The following is a 15,980-nucleotide window of genomic DNA, read 5'->3' as shown; positions in this document are numbered from 1 at the left end:
TCAGCCCACAGCAGAAAAGTATCACCCCATTCTGTATGAAGATCCTGAGTCTGAGCTGCCTCTTCCTTACATTCATCAGCCCCAAGTTGCTGAGCCAACCGTGAAGCTATCATCACCAGCTGTGTCTCGTGCACTGCCCACAACCCCTTTGACCCTTTCTAATACAGAAGAATGCTGTCATACTTTACAGGGGCCCGAGCCTGGTGAAGGCCAACAGTCCCTGCCACTGTGATTGATTCAGGCACTTGGGGAATGCAATCCTCCTCAGAGCACATTCGAACTAGGGCTATAATGCAGCAGAAGGCCATGAAGCCTTAGATCAGTACCATGCTGCTTTCATGGCAGACCATGAGGAGGGAGGTAAGAAGCCAATAAACATGGCTTAAGTTACTTAAGTTGCCCACTGGGGCCCAACTGAAAAGAAAGTCTGGCAGAGCAGATCCTTTGAGAGTGAGGGACACTTTATCAAACATGAATCCCTGTGCAAGCTTGCATCCCTGTACCTCTCCTGCGAGTTGACCAGCCTCCCTCACACTCAGGTCCACACTCCTGGACTTAATATTGACTTTGTCTGTACCCGAGGAGGAAGAATTAGCACCTACATCAGCATGAAATGCCTCACAATCATAACCTTGAAATTTTGAGAGACTTGTTTTCAGAAGTGTGGACAAATGACCCATCTCCATGGCTATCAATCATGACCTTTCATGATTGAGTTCTATCCCAAGACAGCCCCTGACTGCATCAAACAGTACCCCCCCTGCCTATAAAGTCAATGCAAGGTCTCCAAGCTTCCAGTGCCACCTGAGCTGCCTCTGTCTTCTGATACTCACAGCTGCTGGTAAACCTGCCTGGACAAAACAAATGCCTTCTTTTGCCTTTGATTGGCTCCTATCAGCCAGCCCCTCTTTACAATTAAATGGAAAGACCTCATTTCTGGACTCAAAAGACAGCTGACCTCTACTCAACCTCCCAGAGGTTCAACCATTTGTTTCCTCTTCGAAAAAGCACTTTTGATTAATGGCATTCAAGCTTCCTGCTGAAAAGACACAGAAGCTATGCTGTAATATCTGGAAGAAACTGGTTACAAGGAACTGCGCAGATTTCTTGGAGCTGCTGGTTTCTATATGCTTACTTAGACTGAGCATCCAATACCCCCTAGGGTTGCTTCACACCCTAACAGCCACTGTCCTTCTTGACCAAGAAAGCTGACAAACTCACCTTATTCTGAGACCCAAATGTCCAGGTGTCCCATGCTGTACTGACATGAACTGTTCTAAAAATTAGACTCCTGGCAGGTGCTGAGTACCCGCTATGTACAGATGGCAGCAGCTCTGTTAGGAATGAAGTCCAATAGACTAGATATGCTGTGGTCACATTGGATAAAACTATTTTGACTAAAACTCTCCTGCAGGGATGGTCGGCACAGCAAACTGCTGCTTGGAAACTTATGCAACGATGCAAAATAATCCTACTTAGAGCCCTGAGCCCCTAGGGGATCCAATTGACTGAAATCAAATCTGGTCACCAGATCTTCCTCTACCATATGTTGTAGAAGATCAAGTTCCCATGATGGCACCTGTACCCCTGCAGCCAGCTCAGGCTTCAGTATCTTTGTCACTGGCCCCGATCTCCCATTCCCTTCCCGTACTGAGAAGACAAAAAAGTTTGTAAAGTCTTGTTGTAAAACAATCATCCATAATATAGTCTACCCTTCATCACCGGCAGCCACATGGGCCTAACATTTGTAGTAAAGGTAACTGAAAAACTAGATGAAATAAAAATGCCATACAGCATTAGGAACACAAAGCTCTATGAAAGTTAAAAATGCAGCTTGTAACCAGTTACAAGACTAGCTGTATCAATAAACATTTCTGCACACACATATAACACAGGTCCATCTTAACTATCTCTGCAAGTTTCAGAAACCCAGCCTTAGATGCACTGGACAGTTTACCTGGACAGCGTCTCTGAGCCTCACTCAGAAGGTACAGTACACGCTGATCAGTCCGCACATGGTCAAAGCCTAAGGACACAGTGCACAGGGTTGCTCCACACCCGTTCCCCTTGAATTTTGGGTCTTGTCAGGCTGCTGACCCCAGTCCTTGCTTCCCTGCCCCTTTGCTAGCTGTGGTTCATCTTAACTGACCTGGACTCTGCTTACCCCCAGAGTCCTGGACTGCTTTATCACCCCTGCTAGTTGTATTTTTTTTTTTTTTGCCTTGAACTCTGTGGATGGTTGCCCCAAGAGACCAGAACTATCAGTCAAAAACACTTGACCAGGATTTGATGAGCACCCCACACACACTGAACACACTCCTAGATCAGATCAACTCCCTTTCCAGAGTAACATTACAGAACAGACAGGCCTAAATTATGTTTCTTCCTAAAAACAAGTTAGGGAAAAACTCTGTAATAAGGCAATATTGGAGGACCTTGGCTAAGATCACTGACAACCCTAACATTATTGCTTCTAGTTGGGCCTTGTCTCAAAAGATCACATGTAAGACACCCAGCAAAGATTTGCTGAGGGAACTAAAAGGTGGAGAAATATAGTGGAAAATGCAACCTTCCAGCTGGTACATGTCAGTTTCTTAGTTGCCCAGGTAACAGTTCCTGTTCCAGTTCCAGCTGCTCCTGTCTCTTAGAAACAACTGGTCACTGTGATGCATAGCTGGTCACTACGATGTACATTGTATAAGCCAAACCCCAGTTGTCAAATCATTCTGCCCCTGTACTTCCTGCTTACTTATCCCATGTAAGCCCTAGACCACTGGAGATCAGGACCTGATATTCTGAGAATGATCAATGTAATTAAATCTGCCTCCAAATTCTGGGTATCATTTCAGTGTTCCTTTTTACCACTCCAAAACATTGATGCCTCAATGTCTGAGGAGGCTCAACAAGCCATCTTGGGGTCCTCCCTGGCCTCTAGCACTATTAAATTGGGGCTCTGTGGTAGAAGCCACCCCCAAGGAGGACACAACCCCAAGGGAACTGGGTCATGAGGAGGCTGATGGTGACTGTCATCTAATCATGTGCTCCTCTACTCTGCCAGAGTAGCTGCATACATGGAGGGCGGACACCACTCTCTCCCACCACAATTGACCTTTTGCTGCTCAGAGACCCAGTGGGCCAACCAACCCTGACATTCCATCCCTTCTCCTGTGCTCTGTCTGATAAGGGCACAGGAGGGGGAAGGCCTAGGGCAAGGAAGTCCCACAGCTCCCCTCCCAGACCTCACAGAACAGGAGCAGCCAGAGCAGGGAAGAGGGAAGGATGCTCACCGTGGGAGAAAGAGCTGGGTGTGGTGTTCACCCTGTGATCACAGCACTCAGGACACTGACACGGGAGGGTCACCTCAATTACAGAGCCAGTCTAGGTTCCATAGTGAGTTCAAAGCAACCTGGGCTAAACAGTCCTTGTCTCAAAAAAACCAAGCAAACAAAAAGAGAGGACGAGAGAGACAGGAGAAAGATGTTGGGCCCATGGAAAGAGCACAGGACAGAGGAGGCTCAGGGACTAGGGAGACACAGCCCTTCTGTATCTCCCATGGCTTTGGGCAGGGCTGGCTGGTGAGAGACTTTGAACCAAGGCTATGAGCTGGGAGATCTCAGTGAAGTCCAGCAACAGGGGGCCTACTAGTTGCTCTGAGATAAGAGCTGGCCTAACAAATGAAGACCAGAAAACAGAACAGTGCCCCCCACCAAAAAAAGCCACAGAGGGAAAAGGAAGATAGCCCAAGACTCATCTGCAGAAGAGGGGAATGGGATGTGGGAAGAGGATGCCCCAGCTCAAGATGCAAGTGTGTAGCTGGAAGGTCTTGGTGCGTCTGGAACCAGCACCAGGCAGGAGGTGGAGGGCTAGGCCAGTGGCTCACCCAAAGTGAGGGGTGCCCCCCTCCCCAGAGACTCGGTAATGGCAGAAAACCAAGCACAAACCAGTTTCTTCCCAAAGCAAAATGTGTATAAATCCAATGAAAAACTCCTCGCCTCACACCCCCTGCCCAGTGCTGTACCCCAAAAACGAGGCTCCAAGATGTTCAAAAAGCAGGGCAAGACATCTTTAAAAGGAAGCGCTTTATTTTAGCTGGTACCAGTGACACAGCCTGCATTGGAATCTACAGAACTGTGTAACCAGGTTAGGTTACAGGGCGTTTTTTAAAGGTAAAGACAGTAAAGCAGAGGAAAAGGGGAAGGAGCTTATACAAAAAGGGAGTTAATCTCTGCAAAAATGTTTTACAACCAGGGCCAGTTGGTCCTGGGACAGAATATTTTACAATCAGTGGCCAGCAAATGTTTTACAGCCAAGGGCCAGTTGGTTCAAGGACCAAATTGCTGTTCTGGAAGGGGATAATTCACAAGAAACTAGAGCTGAAACACAGGTCAGAGTAACAATGCTTACAGAACAGGATAGCAATGCTTAAAGCAGGTTATAACACCCAGAAGGTCTCTGTCTGAAGAGATGTGAACATTTTCTTGGAATTTTCACTGCCTGTGAGTGTTCTATGTCAGGGTGCTGGTCATTAACTGACCCTCTGGAAGGTAACATCAATACAGAGACCAATGGATGCTGAGTTTTGCCAATTTCCTTGGGGTAAATCCTCACCCTGATGCAAAGTTCAGGCTGGCAATTCCACATCATCAAAAGTGGCAGGGTGGTGAGTGTTACCTGAGTCTCTGTGGGATTCAGATAACACCCATATTTACTGGGACTGCACTGTGTGCTAAATGGGTTGTGTGCGTTATTTTATTTACCCCACAGAAAAGAAAAATGGAGGACAGCAAATAAATAATTTACCCGGGTTCATTTGCTTCTAAAGGGTGGGGAGCCAGCAGTGTGAAATAACTATGTTATCTGCCCTCCACTGCTGCTTCCCAAGACTTTCAGGAGCAGGAAATTTCTCTCCAGGCAGTAAAGAGTGTTGCTTACATGGGTTACTAATATTTACTGCAGTAGAAAGTAAAACTGAGGACTCGGTTGAATAATTTGTGAAACTTTCACAACAGCTACAGTTTCCAAAGCAGAGCCCACTTGGCAAAACGAGAGGCACAGTCTTCCGATTCTGCAAATGTCCAGAATGCCTGGCTTCTTAAAATCGAGTGGGTTCTCATAGCTGCTCCCGCAGCCACTCTGGTTGAAGTCCACGAGGGAAGCACAAACTCACGTAGACACAAAGATGGCAGGCGGTCCCGGAGGGTCCTCAGACTGCGCTTTGAGAGCTGCTAGCAGGGAAGAGCTGCACCTGGGGGAAAAGCAAATTGTTCAAAATAAAGCAACAGAAAAGAAGTCTTTGCCTCCCTGGTTTCACTCACTGGAGACCATAAACATCAGTAACTGCTCACATCTTCCAAAGACACAGGTGCCAGCCACCGTAGGCACCCCAGACTCCTCAAGGTCACTTGTACCTGTACAGCCTTGCACCTGTACCTGGAACTCCAGCCGGAAACACTGGAATTGCCCATGAGGGTGCTTGGGATTCCTAGGCATTAACCAACCCTCACGCCCTACCGACATGCTTCTAACCTGCACTGTTCCCCCACAGGTGTGACTGTTTATAAGACATATTCCTAAATGGAGAATTACTAGAGCAAAATAGGCACACGCCTCAAATCCTGAACAGGAGACTTCTGGGGAGGCAGTGGAGTGAATAGCAGGGAAAGATCACCTCCAAGATTGAGGGTGCAGACACTGGAATACAGCAACATGAGGAAGTGGAACCCCAGGACCCAGGAAATATCTAACAGGAGAATTAAAGCCGACAGGGTGCACAAAGAGAGAAAACTCAACAAACAAGAAGGAGGTGGTAGGTGGTGTTTGGCCCTGACTCACTGCGTGGGGGGAGCAGCTCAAACCTGCACATGCGCTGTGACATTGGGTCCCAGAGTCCTCCAGGGAAAAATGCAAGAGTGGATGCAGTGGCTGGTGAGTTAGTCCCAATCTGATGTCTCCCAGGAGAGGGTGACTGGTCCATAGCCATCACTGAGAAGCCAGCTGAGCACAGAGCTCAGAACAGCTGCAGGCTGGCTCTACCTAGCTACTCCAAGTGTCAGAACACTTGGCTGCTGAGTTCAAGGTGGCAGGATGTTATGGAGCCAAGTCAAAGCCAACAGGGAGCTGAGTGAAGCTACTGCTGGCTTGTTGGAATTAATCTACGCGGATCTGAACTTTGTCTGCCCAATTTGTGCACCAGTGACAGCAGAGACTCACCTCATGTGGACATATTATTTCTTATTTTCCTGGGGTTTTTCTCTTTCTTCTGTTGTTTGTGTTTTCTTTTTCTTTTGAAAAGAATAAAACCAATTCAGAAAGAAAACAAAATAGGGTCATTCAAAAAAAAAAAAAAGGATGGACATAGTACATGATTAAAACCACAATACAAGGTGATCTACAATGGTTACTATGATGTCTCTTGTTATCGTCAATAGAATTGTCTAGATCATCAGGCATAGTAAAATTGAACATAGCAGTATAGAACAATATCAATAAAAAAAAAAGCATTGGAGACATCATAGCACTTCAAAAGCAGGTAATAGTCAAACCAGAATGGGTATCCCAGTCAATCTTATCATCTTCAGATTAGTTGCCTCTATTCTCAGACTTGATACTATCAAACATAACAGATTCGAATAAAATCAGTCAAGACAAAACATCGATCTAACAAGCCAGATTCAAATAAGATCAGTCATAATAAGACAGTGTAAGTAATACAGGGCTTCAGATTAAGTTAATAGGAAATTAAAGATGGTTACCATAATATATCCTGCTATTTTTGGAATGGCTGTTTGTGCCCTCAAATCTAGTACAAGTAGGCAGACTAGAACAGAATATAATCAAACTAAACAGAGCAACGAGAACAATGTGAATTTTAAATCGTGATACAAGATTAACAATATCCTCTGTCTTCCCTTTTTAGACAATTCTTCCCCTTTCACTTTCACTGGGAGCACTGTGCATTTTGTATCCTGTCCTGGCCTGTCCTGGCCTGCGGGTAAGGCCACAGAGACCCTAGAGGGGGAGTGGGGGTGAAAGGGGACAAGATACACAAAGAATGGAGACAAGACAGAAGTCCAATCAAGTCTCGTTTATTCAAGGAAAGAGTAACAAATATATGGGGTTTTGGGGAGGAGGGAATTGGGTTCTGGGACTTCAGCAGGTAACTTAGCAACAGTGGCAACACTGAGGGTTATAGGTTAATTCAAATTTTCAAATTTCCCACACGTGGGCTCATAAGCATAATTCCTGAATAGGCCAAACAAGCTAGGCAAGGTGTTGCTTAACTACCAAACTTAATTCCTAGGGGGAGTTAAGGTGGTGCAGCCTGCAGATATAAGGTGGCATCCAGTTACAGGGCTTCCCACAGTATCCCACTAATTCCTTTAGTTTTTAGATCAGAAAGGCAACCAGCTATTTATCTAAGTGGTTCTGAACCTTTTTACCCCTGAGCTTGATCTTAAGTTGTATTCCTTTACCTACAAAACCCTCAAGGTTTTTCTTCCTTATAGCTGAGTAGTTCTTCACTGCACAAGTGTCGTGTCTCTCCAACCTATCTGCAGCTGCTGGAAGGGCCACCCCTATTTCTTTCTCTCTGGTTCCCTGTCACATAGAGCATTATTTTCTCATCTTTGACTTTCGGTCCATAAACCCTCTTTCAGGTTGGTTATATTTCCCATACAGAGCATCTTGATGGACTCTATCTCCTGATCTACTCTGTATGTTTATTTTTGTTAGTTTACCAAAGCCATCTATTTTAAGAGATTGTAGCCAACCTTCTCTGCCTCATCTCTGCCATACTATTTTTCTGCTGTTGTTTGTCTACTTTTCCCCTTCATTCCACTGTCTGCCCCCTTCAGTGAGCCCCCTCTGTCGCTGTTCCTGAAATCCTGGTGCTTTTTTTCTCTCTCTTTCTAGAATGTCCTTCAGTATTTTTTGTAGGGTTGGTTTGGTGGTCATAAACTCCCCCAGTTCCTCTTTGTCATGGAAGCATCTTGTTTCTCCTTTAATTCTGAGAGATAGTTTTTCAGGGTACATCAATCTGGGTTGGAGGTTATTTTCTTTCAGGGTTTAGAGTACTTCACTCCAAGCTCTTCTTGATTTGATGGTTTATATTGAGAAGTCTGTCATAATTTTGATGGGTTTTCTTTATAGGTGATCTGTTTCTTTTCTATTACAGTTTTTAATATTCTGTTCTTGTGTTGAATTTCTGGGATCTTGATTATTATATGTCTGAGCATAGCTCTGTTTTGGTTGTAGGTGGCTGGAATCCTGTATGCCTCATACGTCTGAATATCATCTCCTTTTCCTATACTTTGGAAGTTTTCCTTAATTATTTCTGTGAATAGCTTTTGTATTTCATTTGTGTTTACCCCCTGCTTCTTCACTCACTTTTTTTTATTCTTAAGTTATAGATCCTCTTGTCATCTTCTAGACTTTGTATTGTAACTTCGTGGTTCTGTTATTTTTAAGAGATCTTTGCTTTTGTGATCACATATTGCAAACCTGTCTTCAAGATTTGATAGTCTATCTTTAGTTTCTTTCAAGCAGTTTTGCCAGGTTTCAATGGAGTTTTTAATTTCCTGAAAATCCATTTTAATCTGGTTCATGTATTCTAGATAGTTTTTATATTCTTCATTAAAGGTTTCCCTCCTTTTTCTGTGCTCCTATATCTGTGTCTTCTTGAGAGGTGCTTAGTATTTCTTTCATTAATCTTCTTATATCTTGCTTTATTATATTAGTATTTCTGTTTTGAGTTCTTTTATACTGTCATAAAGATATTTCTTTATGTCAGCTGATTCTGCTTCTGATACTACAGGTGTGCTGCCCTCTATCTCTTCTGTGTTTACCACTCTTGAACCCATATTGTTTGGGTTGGAGGCTCAAGACTTCCTTTTGTTTCTTTCTCTTGCCATATTTCTGGTTTCTTCCAGACAAGTGTAGAGTGGAGGTTCCAGTCCCTTTCTGTATTGGTTATGATTACTCTGACGCATGCTGGCTAGGGATTGCTGCCATCTCCAGTTTGCTGTTGATCACTGAGGTACAAGCAGGGGTGGTGCAGGCTGGACCCTCCCCTCCGAGCCAGTCAACCATTGGGGTCTTCACCATGTTAGTGTGTGCCATGTGGACAGAACAAGTTTGGGACAGCTTCAGGGGCAACTTCATCCCTGGCTATTGGATCTTGCACAGGGGCAGGACCCAGTCCAAGCAAATCTCACCAATCTGCTCTGTGCCAGCCTGAAACCACTACAGTTCTGAGTTCAGGTTCATCCTGCCCAATTCCAAAGTGTTGCCCAGCTGATCTCCCCTTCCTGTGGATGGACCACTGTTATGCAGATTAGCTGAAATCTTGATCATAATGACAGTGATATATCTCACAGAATTAGAGAAAACAATCCTAAAATTCATTTGGAAGCAGAAGAGATGGTAGGCGTGTGCCTCCATGCCCAGATGAGTCTCTGTTTCTGACAGTGTTCTGTTATCAGCTTTCTGGGTCCCAAAGAAATTCCTTCCAGGCTGTTGGTGTCCAGAACAAAGAACTGGACAAAAGAAGTGAGAATTGAAACCCACAGAGAGAATCTTCAGACAAAAAGAAGCAGGTAATGAACAGTGCCTTCTCCAAGTCAGGACTCACTGCACAGCAGAATTGATCTGAAATAGTGGACACATGGTGACTGCTGGTGATATCAGAGGACTCCACAGAGAGATGCAGCAGTGCAAAGGTGCAGCAGAAGATGTGAACTGCACTGGGTGGTGATTGGAGCAGGTAGGACCATCCCTGAGAGAGGGTGATTGGACCAGAGCCATTAAGAGGGGTCAACTGAGCTGAGAAATAAGAAGAACCGCTGGCTCCATCTAGTGGATCCCAGGTGAGTTGCAGCCCACAGCCAGTACAATGACTGCTGCAGAGTAACAGGTCTGGTTCCAGCCTCATGGCCATCAAATAGCCTGAACTTTAGGGAAAATAAAGTTGTAGGCTTCACTACCCCACTGTAAAGCTGCTACTGGTTTGGTGGGATAAATTCACATGGGTCTGGACTATGTCTCCTCATATTGTCTACCAGTGACAGCAGAAATATAGATTGAAAAGTACATTTTTTTCCTCTTTCTCTGTTCCTGTTTTGTATTATTTGTTTCTGTGTTTATATTTTCTTCATTCTTCACTTTTGTTTTTACATGAGTGCAAATATGGCTTTGTAGTTTTTTGTGGTTGTGGTTCTGTTCTACTCTTCCTTGTATTTCTTCCTTCCCTCTTTGGCTCCTGTCTTCTGTACGTGTTTCCCAAAGTTTGCACGATCCTCCTTTGTCCTCCAGTCTGATATCTCAGTTACTTTTCTCTCATTGCTGGAACAAAATACCTGATGCCCAAAATGAGGGAAGGAAAGATTTATTTAACTTACAGATTTTTGGAGGTTTCAGTCCATACTCAGCTAGTTCCAAGGCAGGACAGCTTGGCTAAGGGGCAACATGGTGGCTGTGGCAGATACCAAAAAAGGCAAGAGCAAAAAAGGCAAAAAAGGGAAAAGTGTGCTTCCTTCCCTCCCTTAAACTGTGTGCCAACTACGCACCCCTGAGTGAGTGCACAATCCCAGTGCCAACAATGAACCTAAATGCTACATTCAGCCCCCTCCATGATTGCATGAGGCTTTGAGGGGAAAGTTAAACACAAGTCATAACTTTCCAGCCAGGACCCCCAAAGAGTCAGGCACATCCTTTATGCAAATGACACTTAGTGCATCTGCAAGAGTTGCCAATGTCCTAACAGTTTCAGCACTGCTGAAAAGTTCAAGTCCCATATCTCCTCAAGGCAAGCTCAAAGCTGTAACCCCCTGTACCAGTGAAAACAAAGTTAATTACTTCTGAAAGTCAATAGTACAAAATAAGCATTACCCTTTCAAAGGGTTGAAAAGGGAATACAAAGGAATGGAACCAAAGGAAGTCCCAAATCCAGCAGGGAAAACATTAAATCCTGCAGTTCCACACTCAGCATCTGAATCAATCTGGTTTTGTTCTCCAAAAGATTTGAGTGATACCACTTCCATGGCGCATCTGGTGGTTGTAGCTCCCACAGCTTTTCTCTTGGGTTGGCTTTGTTCCCCCTCACAGGTTTCCTTACACAATCCATGCTCCTGGCTTTTCCAAACTTCTGGGTTCTCCATTTCTTCACACTTCATATTTCACAAATTGCTTCACACTTTTGGCTTCACACTCACAGCTTTCCTGAACTAACCCCTCAGGAGCACACTGCCTGGCCTCCCAGGCCTCCTGAAACTGGAGTGGAAGCTTTTTCAGCCTCAGAACTCTTGCATCCTGTATGCACCTAAAACCAGCACCATGTGCATGATGCCGAGGTCTGCTGCCAGGCTTTTCTCTCTCTTTACTAGGGGTTGAGCACCTGGATTGCTGAACACTCTGAACCTGATTGTGAGAAACAAACTCTTTATGCCACTGCTATTCTGGAACCTAGTATGGATGCCAGAATTTTGGAATATTATGTGACTTCCACTGCTGCCATTCTCGAACATGGCACTCTGCAGCTTTCTTCTCAAAGTCTTTAACTTTTGCAGTTTTGATGCTGTAAAGCTCAGGGAGCCACTATTGCTTGTGATTCCCTAAGTCCATCTTTTGCATTATCCTCTTTCCTCTCAACAATAGAGATCTCGGCTCTCTCATTGCAGTCCATGGCTTTACTGGAGCTGTTTTCCCCAGTGAAACTCACAATGTTTCAAAGCATCCTGTTGGGCTCTTTGTTCTCAATTCACAACATAAATCTGGCTACAATCTATGCTGCTGCCTCAACAATAAACTCCTTGGAATTTCTTCTGCCAGATCAATTAGTCCACTAACCTTAATCTCAGTTTCAGGTAGTCTCTGGACAAGAGTAGTACGCAGACAAATTTTCTGCCAAGCCATAACCCAGACTGCAACCAACAGTGGTCCAACAACCACTGCAGGCCTTCTTCCCATCAGAAATCTCCTGAGCCTGGTCGTTACTGATTTTCTAGTCTCCTGAGCTCTGACCAGCACCTCCCATATAGAAAAACCTAAATCATTCCAGCTTTATGCTTTCAGGTGATGTCTCTGAATTCTCTGAATGTTTCTAATCTCCTACCACAAGCCATTCCCAAAGGCTCTTGAACCACAAAGTCAGGTACAGTCACAGCAACGAGGCCACTCACTGGTAAAAAGCTCTGTCTTGGTTAATTTTTTCTCATTGCTGGGATAGAATACCCAGCACCCCAAATGAAGGAAGGAAAGCCTTATTTAACTTAGTTTTTGGAGGTTTCAGTCCATAACCAGCTGGTTCCAAAGCATGGTGACATAGCACAGGGTCAACACTTCAAGGCAGCAGCCAGCAAAGGCAGCCAGAGCAAGGTGAGGAGCAGACCAAGCCTCTTCTCCTCCCTTATATAATAAGCAGGATGCCCCCCACCCCAGGCGGGGATAGCACTCACACAACCTGTATGCCCTCTTCTTGCACAGGTTGAGGATATTACAAAGTAAAAACACTGGCTCCTGCTGAGTCTTAGTTAAATTTCTAAACTTCTCAAGCTGACACAGTGTATCAACCATAACAGGGTTATAACAACAACAAAACTAGTTCATATGAGTAAATGTGGCAAATTTATTGTTATCACAGTTTGTGGTGCTCTGGGCTGTGCTTGATGCTATTGCTACAGCTGATCACACCACTTTAGCCAAAGTGACACAATTTTTCTAACCAGCTGTTCTTGCTGGGGTACCAAGAATGAGATGGTTTAAGCATCAGAAAATACTGTGGTCCACTACCAAAGAACCAGGGGATGGGCCAAGCAAGCAGTAACTTCTCATGCCCAATAAATCAAAGGGGTGGGATCTTGCAAAGGACTCAAAGCCCAAAGCCACCTATACCTAGAAGACATCTCTGAGAAGACGTCATCTCCTAAGCTTTATACACACTAGCAATACAGCTATACACCAGAGACAATTCACAAGTATCAACCCAGGAACTAACCTTTGAAAAGTGGAAAATGAGAAGACAATTCCACAAGATACAGTCCCACACAACCACTTCAGCCAAGGTTAACCAAGGGAAAAATGATGTGGCACAATTTGAAAATTACCCACATGGTCTCCCTGAACTGGTAACAAAGCAAATGAATGATCCTACCGAAAACAAAACAGTTTATAAATACTTTCTTATATAATTACAGATATATGGCCACAATGAAAATCATGCTTACTGGATCTAGAACAGATACAGATTTTTTTTAATTGATCCAAAGGAGATGAGGGAAACCTTGAATGCCTAACAGGAAACAAATGGAATCTGTAAAACAGATTCAAACAAATATATAGGGGGATAAAAATTTCCCCTGAAAGTATCCACATCTGAATATACCAATGTCAGCATAGAATCTCAGACAGAGAAGACAAGCTTATGCTTGGCAATCATGAAAAGTAAGATTTCTTAAAAGACGCAAAAGACCATGAAAACTCCATCTAGCAGCTGCTAGATAATGCAAAACAGAATAACATAAAGTGTATTGGCATCGATGAAAAAGCATGGGCAAGCACAAATTACGTAAGAAAGTAGTTCACACATGTTACCCTGGAAAACTTCCTTGGCAGGAAAAGAGAAATTGACAAACAGACAAGGGAGGCTTAGACAACTCCAAATAGCCGTGATCAAAAAAAAAAATCTACAAGAAAGAATATAATAGGCAAGAGTCCAGAAATTCAACACAATAAATCACAGCATGAAAGACAACACCATCAGAATCATAGCCGAATTCTCAACACAGACTGGCCAGTGGAGGACAGCATACAGTGAAGTATTTGAAGCCTTAAAAGAAAACAGCCTCCAACCCAGATTGATGTACCCTGCAAAACTGTCTTTCAAAGTTGATGGAGAAATAAGATACTTCCACGACAAAGAACACCAAAGGAAATACATGACCATCAAACCAGTACTCCAAAATATTCTGAAGGACATTGTAGAAATAAATTAAAAGGAATACAACTCCATGAACACATAAAGAAAAAATCCACTGGTTAAGGCAAGGAATGAAACATGGGGAAAGGGTAAGAGCCAACAAAATGAAACTAACATACATAGATAATTGAATACATATCAGTTATAACCATCATGTTAATCAATCTCCATTCACCAATCAATGAAATACCCACACATGAGGACCAAGAAGAAAGATTCAACAATATGGTGCATATAAGAAACATTTAATTCAAAAAGAAACTCACTAACTAAATGTCAAAGGATGGAGAGAAACCATCAGGAAAAAATCAGGCATAGTTACTCTCTGTATAGAAAAAGTAAATATCAAGCCAAGGTTGATTAGGAGAGACAAAAAAGGTCACTAAATCCTTGTAAAGGAAACAATCCAAGCCAAATAACTATCATAAATACAGATGCAACAAATACCAGTGTATGCAACTATGTGAAAAAATACCAACAGACGTGAGCAGTCAGATAAGCACTAAAGCAGTTGCATTGGGGGAACTCAATAGCCCACTGTCACAAACACAGAGGGCAACTAGACAATACATGAAAAAAGAAATATTAGAACGGAGCTAAACTCTTCAACAAATGGACTTACAGAGGTTTACAGAGTGTTCCACCCCACAACATCAGACATTCTTTTCAGCTGCACAGGAATGTTCTCCAAAATAGATCACATACAAGCTCATCAAGTATATTTAAGTAAACACAAAGTAATTTAAAGTCTCCTATGCATATGATTAGATCATAGTCCAGTTAAATTGGAAATTAATGGCAAAAGACGCCACCTGAACCTCATAAACACAGGGAAATTAAATAACAACCTCCTGAATATCCAGTGGATAGCAGATGAAATCAAAGAGAAATTAGGCATTTTCTACAATTAAACAAAATTACCAATAGAACATATCAGAACGTAGATGACAAGTAAAAGCAGTCTTTGGAGGGCAATTCATACCATATCAGGAAAGCAGAGTGACCTAAAATGAACAACTTAATAATGAACATCAAGCTTGTAGAAAAAGAAGACCTAGCTAAGCTTAAAGGTCATACAAGGCAGGAAATCATAAACAGAGCAAAATGTAATACAGAGGGCACTAAAACACAATCCAAAGAGTCAATGAACTTTAGAGTTTCTTCTCTGAAAGATTAAATAAAACTGACAAACCTTTAGCCAACCTTACCCGAAAAAGGAAAGAAAATACTCCAATCTACCCAACTAGGAATGCAAAGGATGAACTGACCGTGGATACTGCAGAAATTCAGGAAGTCATCTACGCCTACCTGGAGAACTTGTATTCAAATAAGATGTAAAATACAGAGGAAACAAACAGACTCCTAGATGCATAGGAACTGCCAAAGCTGAATGAAGAAGATATGAAAATCCTAAACAAACCAGTTTCAATCAATGAAATTTAAGGTGTAAATAGAATCTTACAGAGAAAACCCAAACCCTGATAGATTCATCACTGAAATCTACAAGAAACTTATAGAAGGCTTAATGCTACTAATTCTAAAGCTCATTAATGAAATACAATGGGAAAAAAATCTCCCAAATTCATTCTTGGGAGAAAATATTACTCTGATACAAAAACCAGAGAGGGCTTCAACTCGAAAGAAAACCAATCTCTCTAATGAACACAGATGCAAAAATCTACAATAAGATTCTGGCAACCTTTCCCAGGTGGAGCACAGGAAGGATTTGGGAGGGAGACCTCTGGGACACTGTGCAGATGGGGACAGCGCTCCTACTGGGGTGAGGGCACAGCCTCCTTCTCTCTAGGGCTGATCTCGTACAGTGGAAAATGAAAGCCCGGAGAGAGGAGATAAGGAGGATGCTGGAGTCCTCTCCCCTGAGTTTGTCAGGACAGACTTTGCAGAATCCGAGACTGAATGAGTCTGAGTGGTGCCAGAGGCTGAGAAGACAGGGCCAGACAGACTTTAGAGGAAAAATGACCACATGAGTAGAAGAAATATGGAGGGAAAC

The 15,980-nt window shown here is 43.4% G+C and overlaps 1 long non-coding RNA gene across 1 annotated transcript; it reads right to left on the bottom strand.

The window, feature by feature from the left end:
* Positions 1-4,081: 4,081 nt before the first annotated feature.
* Positions 4,082-15,322, bottom strand: LOC134478614 (uncharacterized). Its single transcript, XR_010051366.1, has 3 exons — positions 15,178-15,322; positions 6,211-6,281; positions 4,082-5,245 (listed from the first exon to the last, which is right to left on the bottom strand). It is a non-coding gene; the product is annotated as an uncharacterized LOC134478614 (long non-coding RNA).
* Positions 15,323-15,980: the final 658 nt, after the last annotated feature.

This window comes from Cavia porcellus, unplaced genomic scaffold (assembly GCF_034190915.1).
Source record: "Cavia porcellus strain 051 isolate PalLab524CR breed Dunkin Hartley unplaced genomic scaffold, mCavPor4.1 scaffold_14, whole genome shotgun sequence".
In the NCBI taxonomy this organism is placed as follows: Eukaryota; Metazoa; Chordata; class Mammalia; order Rodentia; family Caviidae; genus Cavia; species Cavia porcellus.
Note: the sequence above shows the minus strand (reverse complement) of the source record. Positions and strands in the feature narration are given on the sequence as shown.